The 14,828-nt window shown below is 40.9% G+C and overlaps 1 protein-coding gene across 1 annotated transcript in view; it reads left to right on the top strand.

The window, feature by feature from the left end:
* Nucleotides 1-14,828, top strand: part of LOC124061830 (PDZ domain-containing RING finger protein 4-like) — a 109,021-nt gene that overhangs the window by 20,838 nt on the left and 73,355 nt on the right. The gene's annotated exons all lie outside the window — the stretch shown is intronic.

Genomic DNA, 14,828 nt, shown 5'->3' with positions numbered 1-14,828 from the left:
GTTGTGCATGCTTAGCTACAAGCAAAATAATGGAAAATAATATTGATGTTATGTTGGAATTCTTTTTAATTAGACAGTGAGTGGTAGTGTGTGCCCATTTACCATCTGTGGAGTGTGTGGATCATTACCTTGCCGTGCCAGGTTTTGCCATAAGTCTGAATAGAGATGTAGCCTTTCAAAATTTCTCATATGAGATGGACTTAATGCACAGTCTAAGTGAGATGGATACGTTTTTAATGACCGGCATCGTTTAGTTGCGGCCCATGTGATATTATGCTGGGAGAGAGAGGACAGTGCGCAGCTAATAAAGATGCTGTGGCCGAAGGTTACAGTCAAAGCTCATATTTGTATTCCATTTGATTTCTGCAGCTTAGTCTGGACCTTTTTTTTTTTTCTACTTTTAATGGTGGGCAGTAATTGTGAGTCTAATGGAGGTTCACTCTCCCACTAGTTAGCTCAGCAGCAGTGGCTTTCCGCTCATTTATAGAGCCAAGGGAGGGCAAGGGTGTTCGTAGTTAGAAAGCCATGACATTACGAGCTAATTTTACCATGCGCTGTTTGACAGGGAGCTAACCCTCCTTGTTATCGACAGAACTGGAAACCCAGGAGTATTGCTCCTGCTTATTTAGGGGCATGCACACAGCTCCATTTGAGGATTAAAAGATAAACATAATTAATCCTCTTTGGTTCAATAAATTGCAATATTAACGTTGATAGGATCTCACCCAGTCCGAGGCCCCAACAATCTGTCGTCATTAGTGAAGTCTGAGTTGTTGGGGGGGATCAATGTGTTTTGCAGAGCTGCTTGCAAAAACACCACAAAATAGGTTTGATATTTTTTCTTTCTTTCATTCTTTTTTTTGCGGGGCACCATAATTGTGACCTGCAGAAAAATGGTCGACCCACAGCATATGGCTGTGCTCTGACCGATGGACCAGAGTGTCGAGTATGTCACAAGGGCTCATGTACCACAAGAGATATGGGAGTGTGACGGCTGCAGATCATTAGGATGCCACAGCTGGGAGAATAGCCTTCAGTCAAACATTTATCTCTGGTCATAGCACCACAGCTGAAAAGTCTTTGTTCGCCCTTAGTACCACTGATGGAGACCATTCCTTTTCCACGTCCTCTGAAATCAATGTAAAGAATGATTCTGTCAATGGTCCTTCATCTCCTTCCATGTTAGAAAAAAAGGACAACTTCGCTTCACCTTGTCATTTTTAAAATGATCCAATTTCCTTGAAAAACATTTCACCTTCCCCTCATTAGTGATTCACTTGTCCTATCACTTCATTTCTGAACATTCAGATCTTACTCCTCTTTCACAAGCTACTCCTCAATTAGCTCAGATATCAGGAGACTGGGGCTTAACCTGAGATAGCGACTATATGCAACCTGACCATCATTTTGCCAGACCTTGTTGCATTCATGGATACCCCACCACTTTATGCTCTCAGAGGAATGACACAAGGAAACGTTGGATTTAATTTAAGATGGGATCATATTATTTTGAAGTCCTTGGAGAAATAACACTTGTCTACAATGGAAATGTCATTGGCTTGCCCTTTATGTTTATGGATGGGAGGCCATGTTGTGAAGGTCTGTAACAGGGACACTGTCACTTGGAGTTATTAGATGTAAGGGACTGCAAATAATGAGTGCATTGTCCTCTGGAGGGTACACAGGAAATACACACCATTATTTAGTTTGAATGGTACTGAAAGATGTACTTCAAATAATAGAAATCAATACAATGCGTATCCAAAGGGTAATTTCATTTTGTATATATTGTTGTGTTGCTACAAGGCTTTGCTGCTTAAATTTGTACAGGACTGAGAGAGTTTGTATTGGGCTCCCTCACTGTCACGCTTACGTTTATGACATTAAAATTAAAAAAACTTTTTAAAAACTGAAATCAATTAATTTCATCAGAACTGGGGCAAATAATGGATTTACTCTTAGAGGTGAAATACATTTTGATATTGTGCTTTCCAACAAGCCCAGCAACAAAATATGTTTTTGTTCATATTGTCCAGATTTGTTTCTTGTTTTGACTGACCACAAACAGGTAAACAAGACAGTGGATGCTGAACAGCAATTGGGCTGGTGTGTGCTTGAACAACTGTAGTTGCCAGCGTTGAGTCGGCTCGGAGACAACCGACTTCCAGCCAGCCTTCAAGTTCTTTTAACCATCACTACATCTTTCATACATGCACACGTTTTATGTTAGTGAGATTGAACACTGAGACATCCTGAGATTCCTGTGCCAAACGGTCTCAAACATACTTTATATCTAGCGAAATGTTGTTTCAGGGGAAGCCACTGACCTGATAAATCCTCTTAGTAGAAATGATGGCAACAACAGTCAATAAACTTAAGTTGTGTGGCCTAAACATAAGTAAAAAGCAATGACAATTTGATTTAGAACCCATTTATTTATTTTTTTAGAACATTGTTTACTGCTTTTTGAGTTTTATTTTGATAGGACAGTTTCGATATTGAGAGCAAATGGTGGACAGAGAGAGAGGATGACACGCAGGAAAGGCCCACAGGCTGACATAAAACATGGTCCACTGCCGAGGACTCGGCCTGTGCACATGTGGCACGAGCTCTACCAGGTGAGGTTTATTTTTAACAGGCAGGATTTGGAGGCAGCTCTTGTACAGACTCTCAGAGCTGCCTTGCTACAGGAGTGCTGGGATGTGTCAAGTTTTATTGTAAAAAATTGTTCTGTGAAGTAATAAGGCACAATTGTATCCATAGGGACTGGTCAGTAAGGGGGTGATTTCAGTTCTTACTTTTCAGGTGAGATTGTGGTATTTACTGTTCTTTTACTTCTGTTGACAAACCTTAGAAAACCTCATTGACTGGCAGATCAGCGCTGTGTGAACAAACCAACAGAGTGATGTAGCCAACCAGCTGGCCATCCTGATTGGACAAATTACTTCACATGGTTCTTCCTTTGGTGACCTAAGAAATAATTCAGCACGAGTTGTAGCTCACATCTGGACGATGAGAAGCTTTTGCCAAAAAAGAACTAACTTTAATGCAATATTGGGCACATAGAGAAATTTGTACATTTTTTCAAATCTGACAATATTGTACAGTGCATTTCAAAGATTGGTAGTTATCATGATTGTAATTAAATAGATGTGATATTTTTCGACCAAATTGTCCACCCCCCGCTGGTCTGAAGATGCCAAACTATCCGTAATTAGTTGTACAGAATGTGTGGTGACAAAAAAGAATTCTTATTGAGATGTTGTCATAGTCAATACATGTCATAACGATGCCTCCACGCGAGACAGCAGAATCTGCATCCACCTGCCCGTTATTCATTTAATTTCAAATCATATTTTCATGAGTGGGTAGGCTGGCACAGAGGGTGGGTATCATTAGATATAAATTAGATTGCTTTGGGTTGCCATGGAGGAGACCCATCTGTGGGGTTACCAGGCAGGGGAAACGGTGTGCGATGGTGCCGGGTGGGAGGAGTGGGTGGATGAGCGGGAAGGTTAGAAGATATGGAGTTGATTACTTTGGGTTGCCATGGCAGAGGAGACTAATACAGCAATATTCAGCTGGTTTTCCTTGGCTGTAGTACTCCATGAATGAGAGGGTGATGAGGATCTTAAAATGAGGAGTAGATTGGTTTCATTTTCCAAAAGTGCAAAGCCATCTGCGAGCATGTGATACAGTTGACAAGTGAGCTTTTTGTCTGGTTTGTTTTGGTTCTCCTCCTTGATTTTCAATTGACCCCCCCTGGTTAAATGCATACTTGTACAATAATCTATTCGTCTCTCGTTTTCTCCTTTTTTTTTTTTTTGATTACCTCTCTATTCGCGCTCCCTCAAATGCTTAATTTCTTGACCCCCCTCACCGTCACGCTTTTTCCCTCTGCCTCTTCATGTTTACCTGTTGTGCTGTTCCCTCTGATTGTCTCTCCTAACGGTTGATGAGCGTGCTGATTGGCTGGAGGTGGTCTCGGGGTGAGGTCAGCAGGGCTGCCACTGAGCCGTCCTGTCTCACTGTGTCTCGGCAATCAGAAGCAGGCAGGATGAGACGGTGCCTCCTCTCTTTCTCACCGCTGTTAAGGATCCACACACACACACACACACACACACACACACTCACACTCTTTTTCATTACTGTGGTGCTTGAACACACAGTGAAAAGTGGGAGTGAGGTGGAAAGAGAGAACAAGGAGTGAAAAGAGTCAGACACAGCGAGAGGCAGAAAGAGAAATCGCAAACAAGCACTTTAATAGAACACGATGGGACTGACAATGGAGAAAAAAGAGAATAGCTGAAAATGAGAAATATAAAAGGAAATGGACAGAGAGTGTGTGTGGAGTGCAGAAATATGAAATATTTGCCCATCTTTTGAATAATATCCTACCTCATTGATGTCCAGAGAGATAATAGCTGCCAGGCAGGCACAACAAAATACAGATGATAGCGTCTCATGTCCACAGCTGTGTAATTAAGTGATATCACTGACAGATATGTATATAATAATATTACCGATGCCATCAAAGGCTGAGACTTCATTTCCCTGATGCACAGAGGAAGAGAAACAAACATCAGCCATCCGTTTGATTTCCTCTCCTGATCAACTGCAGTCCTATCGCAGAAAGAAACGGGAGAGATGGAGCTCTTTATTATACGTCAGCCTAGGGACTGCATTAACATGAAAAAACACAGGGTTATCTTCCAGAGCTTAGTTAATTGAAGTTAATCAGAGGCAGTGTTTCCGCATGTCGCAGTTGTTGCCGGGGTGGACTGGTCTTTGTTCCCTTCAAACACCTCTAAGGTTCTTAATTAACTGTCCTGACACTCTGACATGGGACCTCTCCGCCAGATCGGCCTTGACAGTTAATTACAGTCTGAGGGAGGGAAGTGTCTGTGAGGCGGAGGCACTACACTGGCATTGACCTGATCTGATAACACACCTCCAAAAGAATACTGTAATGCTGTAGCAGGGGTGCTGTTTGTTCTCCACCTTTTTGATGTACTCTAGTAAATTCTTACAAGTCGGATATGAGATTGTGAGTACCTGTACCTTTTCTTACCTGGAAGAAATTTTGCCTCATGATTTTATGATTTGGTTGGTTTATACTGGACAGACACTGTACAGATTAAGTCTTGATTTTTAATAAATCCAAGGTGCGCTGGGAATTCGATCCTGCAGTCAGCAGCACAAGATGGCAGTGCTTCTGTCCAGGATATTTTTGCTTCTCTTTTGGATAATGTGAGGTAGTGGAGTGGAACAAAGTGTTGTTTGTTTATATATATATATATATATGACATATACTGTATATACGGTCCAGCCCTGAAATAAACCAGATACTGACATTAAATCAGATTGGTCCCAACTCCAATTTTAACCTCAAATTCAGTTTCCGTTGACTAATTTTAGAATTAGGCAGAATTTCTGTCAAATTGGTTGATGTTGAGTTTCACAACGGTCATAACGATTACTTATTACCTGAGCAATCAACAGTCGTGCTGCTGGGTGATTGGGTGGATGCTGGCTTGTCATGCTTAGCTGTTCCACAATCAACTGATCAAAATATCCCTTATAAACTGTAGTGAGTTAATTGTATATTTTTAAGATAAGATAAGATGAACTTTACTGATCCTGCAGTGGGGAAATTCACTGTCAATTTTATCAAATTTTATCGCAGTGAGTCTTTCCATAAACCTCTGGGCTCATGTATTTGCTACAGATGTGGGCCCCCACAAGCCTGAGCTGAAATCCCACAGAAGTGTCTTTTCTTTCTTTTGCATTATGCTTCTTTTCTCACAATCCTTTGCCTTCGTATCGTAATCCCAGTGGAATTCCTGAGATGTTACAGAATTCCCTGAGGTCTGTGCCAGAAAGCAAAAGAAAAAGTTTTAATAAGTTATCTACAGAAGTCAGAAAATAGCAGGTAATTCAATAAATAGGTCACCATATGGAAATAATGCATGCCTGAACATATGTACTGTGTCAGAATGTATTCAGATCTTTGGATTAGGTGCTGCTTATCAGGTTTTCCATTCACGTTTTTGTTTCTTGCCCCAGTGCAGGGATTACTGACACAACCCACTTTAAACGTGGGTAGTGTAAAGAATGTGTTCAGTTTATATCCTTGAAGCCGGAAACATGTTGTTCTTTGTACTACAAGATGCTTTTTGAAATGTGATTTCTGAAATATTTTGTATGCACATCAAAACAATGCTGAGTTTGACATCACAGTTACTTTTGTTGAGCTTTTCAACGATGAGAAAGTGACCTCGAGGAGCTAATGTCATCATAGCACGTTAGCTGCTAAACGCCAACACTACTTAAATGTTCACTTGTGAATGTATTGCTTCTTCCTCTGGCATTGTGGTAGATATGAGAACTCTTTCAGCAAAAAATAAGATGTCTCTTTTTATTCTCAGTTTTAAGTCATTTTCACACCAGTTAGCAATTATTAAACTGGAGACTGTTTCTTCACATTTCTTTTGGCCTCAAATAAAATGTACAGAATATAAACAGATGTATTTGAAAGTTTGAAAGTTTCTCTTAATCTCAGTCCTAAATGTCATATATTCTTTTATAATGCAATATCCTAACAGTACTTCAAATGTAAATGAAAAAATTGAATTCAGTCTACTTTGTGACTTTCCTAAAAGAAACATAACCCGGGAGACATTCAAACCTTCAGCCTTTGATGCGTTCTGGCTCACATTTAAAGTCACAGACATGAACACTGAGGCCCCAGTAGGACTGCTGACAGCCTACAAGAATAAAAATTGATTCTTGCTATTTGTCGTCTCATTAAAAGAGGAGAATAAAGTGCCTCTGTCCTGAATTTGATGTGGCTTTGGCATTACAACTGAGTTAAGAATCCTGTACTAATCCTCACATACAATTTATTCAATGTCCGTTGTTTAAAACTGCATTGTATGCTTAATAAACCACAGACGCAGTGTTTTATTACTACACGTTAGATCTGCAGGTCAGCAAATAGACCTAATGGTGCAAAAAATCAACATGAAACAGGGACCATATGCAGTGTCCTGTGCCTGGATGTTTATGATCCCTGAGATAGGGATACAGTAAATCACCTCTTATAATCAGGGCCATTGCCATTGGTCGTGTCTAAGATGAGTTATATGAGTTATATTCCTCATATCGCTTTGCTGTCATCCCCTTCATTCAGTCCCCCCCTCCTCACAAACCAATGCGCGACTATCAGCAGCGACCTTGCCACGGCACCCCAGCTCCAGGTGGAAGTGATAGATACTCACTCTCCGTGACAGCCGGTCCTTTTTGTATAAGAAAAGCCGTATTGATTCATGAGCCAATAAATACAGACACGAGCGGTTTTGCTCAGCTATTCCTCCCCTTCTGTTTGGGTTCCTCTTGGAGAAGAAAAAACAGCAGTAAAGTTCTTGTCCTTATCAGAGGATCAGAACTGTGCCAGGCTTGATGGCAGAAACAATGGAGGGTCAGTGGGAGGTGTTGCACCAGACACCGATGCCGGGGTGTTATCGCGGCACGCTTCATCAGTGGCTGCCAATCAGGCGGCTCTCAGGCCACCTGCAGAGAGAATGGCCTCGGCATTGTGTCTCTGAGATAACCACAAGACCTGCTTCCCCATGCTGAAAGCTCCCTCTCCTCAATGGATTAAATATCGATCATAACAATGCTGAAAATTGAGTTACCATTTTCTCCGTGTGTCATTATAGAAGTCTGTGCTGCCTCTCCTGCACAGTGGATGGACACTTGTGGCAAATTTATATTAGTGTCATAAGTCACCATGAAAGAGAAAAAAAACCTGCTGGCCTTCTTCTTTTACATTAAAGTCTCATTGATTTGAACTCCAAAGGCAGGTCTCAAGTGCATAATTCATGGTTGTGAACAATCTAGAAATCTTTCATCCCTCTGAGCTGATTAAAACTTGCAATGTGACACAAGTGGCAGAAAGGTCTTAGCAATGCACCAGTCGTCTCTTCACCCCAACACACCAATAACACAATGACATTTGTTAGTGAATTGTCTTTTATAACATAATAGAGACTGACATTCAGCTTGTCTGAGTTGCTGTTAGTTTGTTTGTTACAGTTTATCTCACCAATTTTGGAATAGTTTCTATCTGTGTAATGTCATGAACCAACATCCCGTTTCAACCAGAAATCAGAGATTCACAAAATTACAGAAACTTTTTGTAGAAACAAAATTTTTCTCTTGAAATATTCTCCTCTTCTCAACCTGGGTTGTCTTTTTCATCTTCAGATGGTGATTTTTCTACATTTCCCAGTGAACTCCATGTGCCACAGTGGTTATCTATGCATTTAATTGTCAAATAATAAAATTGGTAATCAACCTTTGTTTTAACATGTTGTACCCAAACTGGTATACTAACAGAAGACGGGAATGGGATTGTCCATGCTTCAGGCTCATATGGTGCTGTTTGATTCACCAGTTTGCTTAAGTATGCACTCGTATGCCATTTTCACAGCAACCAGTACGGCTTCGCAAGGTTAATCTTGCAAGATAATGCAATTTAGAGCGTTTAGCCATCCCCGAACATCAACTTCGACAAACAAATTAACGAAGACGAGGCAAGGTTTTGTTATAGAGTACATTTTTAAAAATGTCATAAATCTTGATTTGGAATATTCTCACCAATTTACCATTCAGATGCCCTATAACCAAGCAGAAAGATGGAAAATTGGATTTTTTAGTGGAATGTGCCTTTGGGCTCTCATGGTTAACATACGATATGTTTCTGAAATTCCAGATTGCATTTCAGGGTGCTTTAATAGTGCTGTGGTTCCAGATACATTATTGATTTCTACAGCATTTCTCATCAAATAATAAAATGCACCTGGTGTGTCATACATTACATTTCGCACGTCCTCATAGTGACCTTTGTTTGCTAACACGAAAGCTGACAGTAGCTCTACCTGAAAGTCACATTGATTAGGACTGGAGTCTGTTGCTTAGCATGTTTTGCCCAGTGATCCTTGCTGGTGAAAAAAGGTGCCGTTGCTGACAGGGAACAGCCGTCCATCATGATTAGTGTTCTTGCAGTTTCATCGCAAAAGGATGGAGGCATGTTAAGGATATGTGCCTGGTCAATTCATGACCTGTTGGGGCAGCTGAGTTTGACCATCATATGTGTCTTTCCCAGCAACCCTGAGAGTGTGTCTTCCATGGCTGATTATGTTTCATTGATATGCATTTTTTTTTTTTGTGTGTGTGTTTGTTGCTTTTTATTATTTAAGGTACAGTTGTACTCACTGTGCACTTGATCACATTGAGCTGTCATGGGTGCATAATTTAATACAAATGCAGTGTTTGTTTAATTCATGCATTCATCGTCGTTTTATTGTTCCTGCTGCGAGACATACAGTCATACAGTCAAGCTGTGGATTTAATCTAGAATATTGAAAAGACATCCACTTGTCTTTTTATTAGAAAAAAAATGAATAGATTTTTCTACAGCGGAATAGTTGACCAATTTGTCCTAATGATATCACTTGACATTATCTTAACCCGGTGACTGTAACGTTCCATGTCTGTGGTAGTTTCAGAATCGAATTATGGCTTAACTGCAGCTAACCTCAACACAACAGGAGCATATCCAATCACATTTGTGTGAAAAATGAGACAGGCCATATTTTCAATTACATTTCAGCATAAAGGGATTGTTAATCCTGTCTCCTGTGCTGCCAGAAGCCGTTAATGAATTTGCTTATCCTCTGAGATACTGATGTGACTTGCCTGAGTGTGGAGGGGAAAAAAAATTAGAAAGCAGACTTTTTCTTTGTCCTCCTCACACAATACTGTGTCTGACTGTAATGGATGCAAATCTATTCACGGCAAGGTTAAACAGTTTGTTTTGCTGAAGCTGCCGCTCTGTTTATTTACAAAGTTGTATTGGATGATCTCATATGCTAAAGCCGTAATTTGCAGAATGCTGTAGCCTCTTCTGCCGGCTTTGTCTGCTTAGTGATTTATTGGATTGAAGATACTTTCTCATTCATAAATATGTTTTTACAACAAGGAGCATAAGAGCTGTGATAGGTGAATAAAGAGTTTTTCTCTGGTTGTGCATACTCCTAAACCAAATGCTATATGTTGTTATGAGTTTAGAAACATTCCCAAAACTTAAGATGACAGCATTTTTACATTTTTACAGTATGGTTCCATTCCTTTGCTGGTGACAAGCTCCAGAAACTGACACTCGAAAGGCAGCAAAACTGTTTTGCATTTGCAAAGTTGCATCTAAAATACAAAGAAGTATGTTATGGCTGCATGAATGACTATTCTCTGCTTGATAGTTGGCCAATAAAATTTCAAAAACAGTGTGAAAATTGTCACAAGTTCTTAGAGCCCAAAATGACATTTTCATATCTTTTGTTTTGTCCGAACAGCAGTACAAAACCCAACTATATCAAGTTTGTTGATAAGCAAACACAGCAAATTTTCAGATAGAACCACAGTATATTCGTCATTTTTATTTGATTGAATGATAATGACGATTAGTTGAAACTGAAGATTCATTTTCTGTTTATTGATTAATCCATTGCATTTTTCAGCTCTGAAAACTTTGTTTTTCAGTCTCTAAAACTGCACTCAATGTTCACTCAGAGTACGAAAATGTGAAATATTTTTTGCATAGGGAGAAATCTATTTGGATTGAACGGTATAATAAATATTATAGCTACAAAATGTTTTATAATCCCCCCACCATTACTGAAAGTCTTCAAGAACATAACACCCAAATGAACAGCTGAGACAGCTGATGCACCAGATCTGGTTCGCATCATGGGAGCAGGTCTGGTCCTTCTGAGGTCTGAACCGATCAACAGTTGGCTTGATGATGGATGGGGTATTAATGCTTATTGTCAGTGTGCATTACACAAATTAGGGCAAGCAAACGCCACCCACCCCACCCCCTCCTAGGCTCCACCTCCAGCACATACACACTCACTCTGCACAGTCCACTGTACTAATACTGATAATAGGCTTGATGTGTTTGGGTGTGTTTTACCGTATTGTAACTTTGATGGTGAGCTAAGTTCCATTTAATGAACTCAGATGGACTGACAGATGCATTACATCATCACATCTGGCCTCCATCGCCAGCCCTTCACATTTCTCCTATATGATAATTTTTCATCATCAAATTTTCATCGCCAAACCCGCCTGCTCTACTTTGCCCTTTGTTCTCCTCTTTCCTGTGTGAGACGGACTAATTTTGAGGTTTGTGAAACCAGTCTGGTGTGTGGCTCGTGTGGGCGTATGCGTGGGCTATATGTCTGAGGTATCATGCATGTGCCTAAAAACACACACACACGTGCTCATATGCACACACATGGTGACACAGTCACCGTCATTAGACCTTCACAGGCATCTGCTCATGCCTGCGACATGATGTGATCCTTCACCTTCTACATGACAGTTGGCCATTTAGCACTAAATTTATGCCGCCCATGCCCTTTATCAATGCATTCTGGGGGGGGGGGGGGTCTGGAGATAGGGGGGCGTCACTCAGAGTCCTGGCTTTGATTTGTGTTACTGCTTTTACTCATTCAGACATTGTAATGACACATCGGGCTTTTGAAAAGCTCTGGTGTGTGCTCAAGTAATGCAGATGCTTTTGTGTGTGCATTAGATAACATCAAAGTGCATCCTGGTAGGAAGACCCGTCCACAGTACAAGAGCCATGTTGGTTACCATTTTCAGTAAAGGTGAAACCAACATCAGCAGTCCAGTCAGATACATTTTCAAATGCGTTTGAACTGTAGTAAACACTGTTTTTTTTTTGTGAGTGAAATACAGGCCAACTGATACTAGATTTTCTTTGTGTTTTAAGGATCAAATCAGACGCCTGAAACACTGTGGTTTATAATTCTGGAGGACAGGATTTTACAACTCTGGAGACCATCATTGTGATCACTTGATGCTCCATTTTATTCTCAACAGTTGCAAGATAAACAGCAGAATTACACAGTTTTAAACTAACCTACCAGGATTGTGTGCTTACTTGTATTTGATTGGTAATATAGATTTTTGCTGAATGACACTGCAAATTTGCTGAGGCCTGCTACGAGTGCACCTTTATAGCAGTCAATGTAAGGACTACGATCTTTCATGAAGTGCTGGTGTCGCTGTGAACGCTTTGCATACAGACACAAAGCAGTTTGCACTTTCTGGCCTCTCATGAAGCTGTATCTCCATGCGCACATCGTGCTGGACTGTTGTGTTTTGACACGGCTGTCCTACTTCACGGGTGTCACCTCACAGCAAGAGGGTTCCAGATTCGAATCCCGGTCTGGACCCTTCTGTGCAGAGTTTGCATGTGGTCCCTGTGGGTTTTCTCCAGGTACAATCCCAAAAACATGCACATTAGGTTAATTGGCTAGTCTGCATTGCCCCTAGGTGTGGTTGTCTGTCATTGTGTGTCAGCCCTGTGATTACCAGCCCAGGGTGTACCCTGCCGTGATCCTGGCAGATAAGCAGTATAAAAAATGAATGGATGGATGTCCTACTTCACACCAGGAAGTTGTTCATTTCAGGTTATTCGGTTTGTTTCTCGACTAGGGACACGTTGAAACTGTCTCAGCAGGCAGAACTGATCAACACTGCAGGCCTGTATTTGCACTGGAAGGGATTCCCACTCCACTGGCGGAGCAGAGTAAACAGCTCTGTGCTCCTGTTTTTGCAGGCCTTAAAATGAGTCTGATTGCCACTCTCAGGGTGTCAGAGGACATTTGCATGATGTTGAGCTTTTCTCAGCTTCCCCTCTGTAGTGTTTCTCTGTGACTTTTTAAAATCTGGAGTTCGATAGCCAGTGATGAGCTGTAAAACCAGGTCATATTCTCACTGAACAGCCGCCTGCCACCGTGCCAGCTTTGTCTAACCCAGTGCTTCTCAATTATTTTCTGTTGCGCCCCCCCCCCAGCAAGTAGAAAACAATTCGCGCCCCCCCCCCCCCCCCCCCACTCTCCGCCGCGACTATAAATAATAGTAGTAATAATATGTAATGATATTTAATAATATGTAATAATAGGATGCTAACAATTCTCGCTGGTTTACTGAAGTAGCATTCACAAAGCGGGATGATTGTTGGCAATATTCGGCACGTTTTGGCTGGAAAATCTCCAGCGACTTATCAGCATGATTGGGATGTAATGTCTTCAAGTGGGGCCTTCATTTATTTGGCTTCATGCTGTCCGCTGCCAACATTTTTAGACAGTAAACACACCGGTCTGTCGTCTCCCACTGTAGTCACAGTGAAGCCAAGCGCTACATATGCTTCGTCATATTTCCTCGTCTTAGCTTTCGGGTGAGTTACTTTTGTCTCATTATCTTCGTCTCTCTCCGCCTTTCTTCTCATCCCTGTTAAAAATTTCTTCATGTTGTCTCTTAAGGGTTCGCTTACTGCACTTCATATCGCCTGCTCGGTGCAAAAAAGCCGCTACACCATAGAGCTAATACTCCCTGCGCACACTCTGACAATGAGAGCGCCACTGCCAACTACTGTAGTGGATGTGCAATTACACTTTATTCTGTTATGGCAAAAAAAGCATGTTCCCCAGGGTCACACGCGCCCCCCCCCTGGGGGGGCGCGCCCCACTATTTGAGAAGCACTGGTCTAACCACATGTATGGCCATGTACAGCCTGTAAGGTTTGGGACAAACCCAAAAGAGCTTCAGGGCCACTATATACAGTTGTTGTTGCTCATATCTGCTCCACCAGTGCGTAAGGCCCGAGTGTATTTGCCTATCCATTTGTGAACTGGGGTGAAACGCATTTTATAAAATGATAAGTGTTTATCCTTGTAGTAGACGTTTGGATTTGTTTTGTGTCTTTGGGAATTAAAATCCTATCATTATTCAAGGGAAGTACAGGTTTGATAGGATTCAGAGATGAAAAAGTAAAACAAAAACCTGGTGAGGATTTATTATTTTGTTATCTTTGCTGCACAAAGTCTGTTGAGATATTTAAAGCGGGACATTTTGCTCAAAGACTTTGTTGATCTCTGAACACACTTTTTAAATTTCCCTTGTGGCTGGAGAGACTTCCAAACATTCAGAAAGAGGCTGTGAATAATATTATATGCTACTTAAAGAAGGTCACCCCTCTAGTCTAAACTCTTCACGAAATCTTGAAGGGCAAGTTTGCTCAAATCACAACACAAGCATATGTTCCCACTTCAGTCCCATGGTATTTGAACATGCATAGTCCATGGTGGAGGAAGTATTCAGATTAACCTTCTGTCTTTTTTGCTTAAGTTCATTTCTCAAGAAAAGATTTATGATGCCATTATAACGTGCTGTAATTAACCAAGCCACATAAAATCTGCACTGTCATATGGTGGCCTGGTCTCACTAAATGGTGTATGAAGAACACACCAGTGTCTTAAGTCATTTGGCACATTATCAGAATGCCTTTTTGCATTTTTCAGTCATCATTAAGCTTTTCTCATTTTAGCCAAAAAAATTCCAAGAGAAAAAAAAATGTCAGCTGTTAGAGTCACACTGACCTACTTTAACTTATGTCCATAAGTTACCTTTCGCAACATTTTTAGCTTGTGTTTTGTATGTAATGTAAGTCAACTTCTTGTTATTCCTAAACCTGACCAAGTAGTTTTAATGTTGTAATGTTAACGAAACATATGTAAGACAACAAAGACTTTGTCCTTTCTTGTATGTATAAAACCCTTGATGTTTCCTTAAAATTGCCGTGACATTTTCACAACTTCCCATGAGATCATGTTGCATCTGGTGCTGGGTTTTCATTTTGTCTCCTGTGCCACATAAAATAGAGCAGTAGTGGA

This window comes from Scatophagus argus, chromosome 7, assembly GCF_020382885.2.
Source record: "Scatophagus argus isolate fScaArg1 chromosome 7, fScaArg1.pri, whole genome shotgun sequence".
Taxonomy (NCBI): Eukaryota; Metazoa; Chordata; class Actinopteri; family Scatophagidae; genus Scatophagus; species Scatophagus argus.
This window is presented reverse-complemented; position numbering and strand designations above follow the sequence as displayed.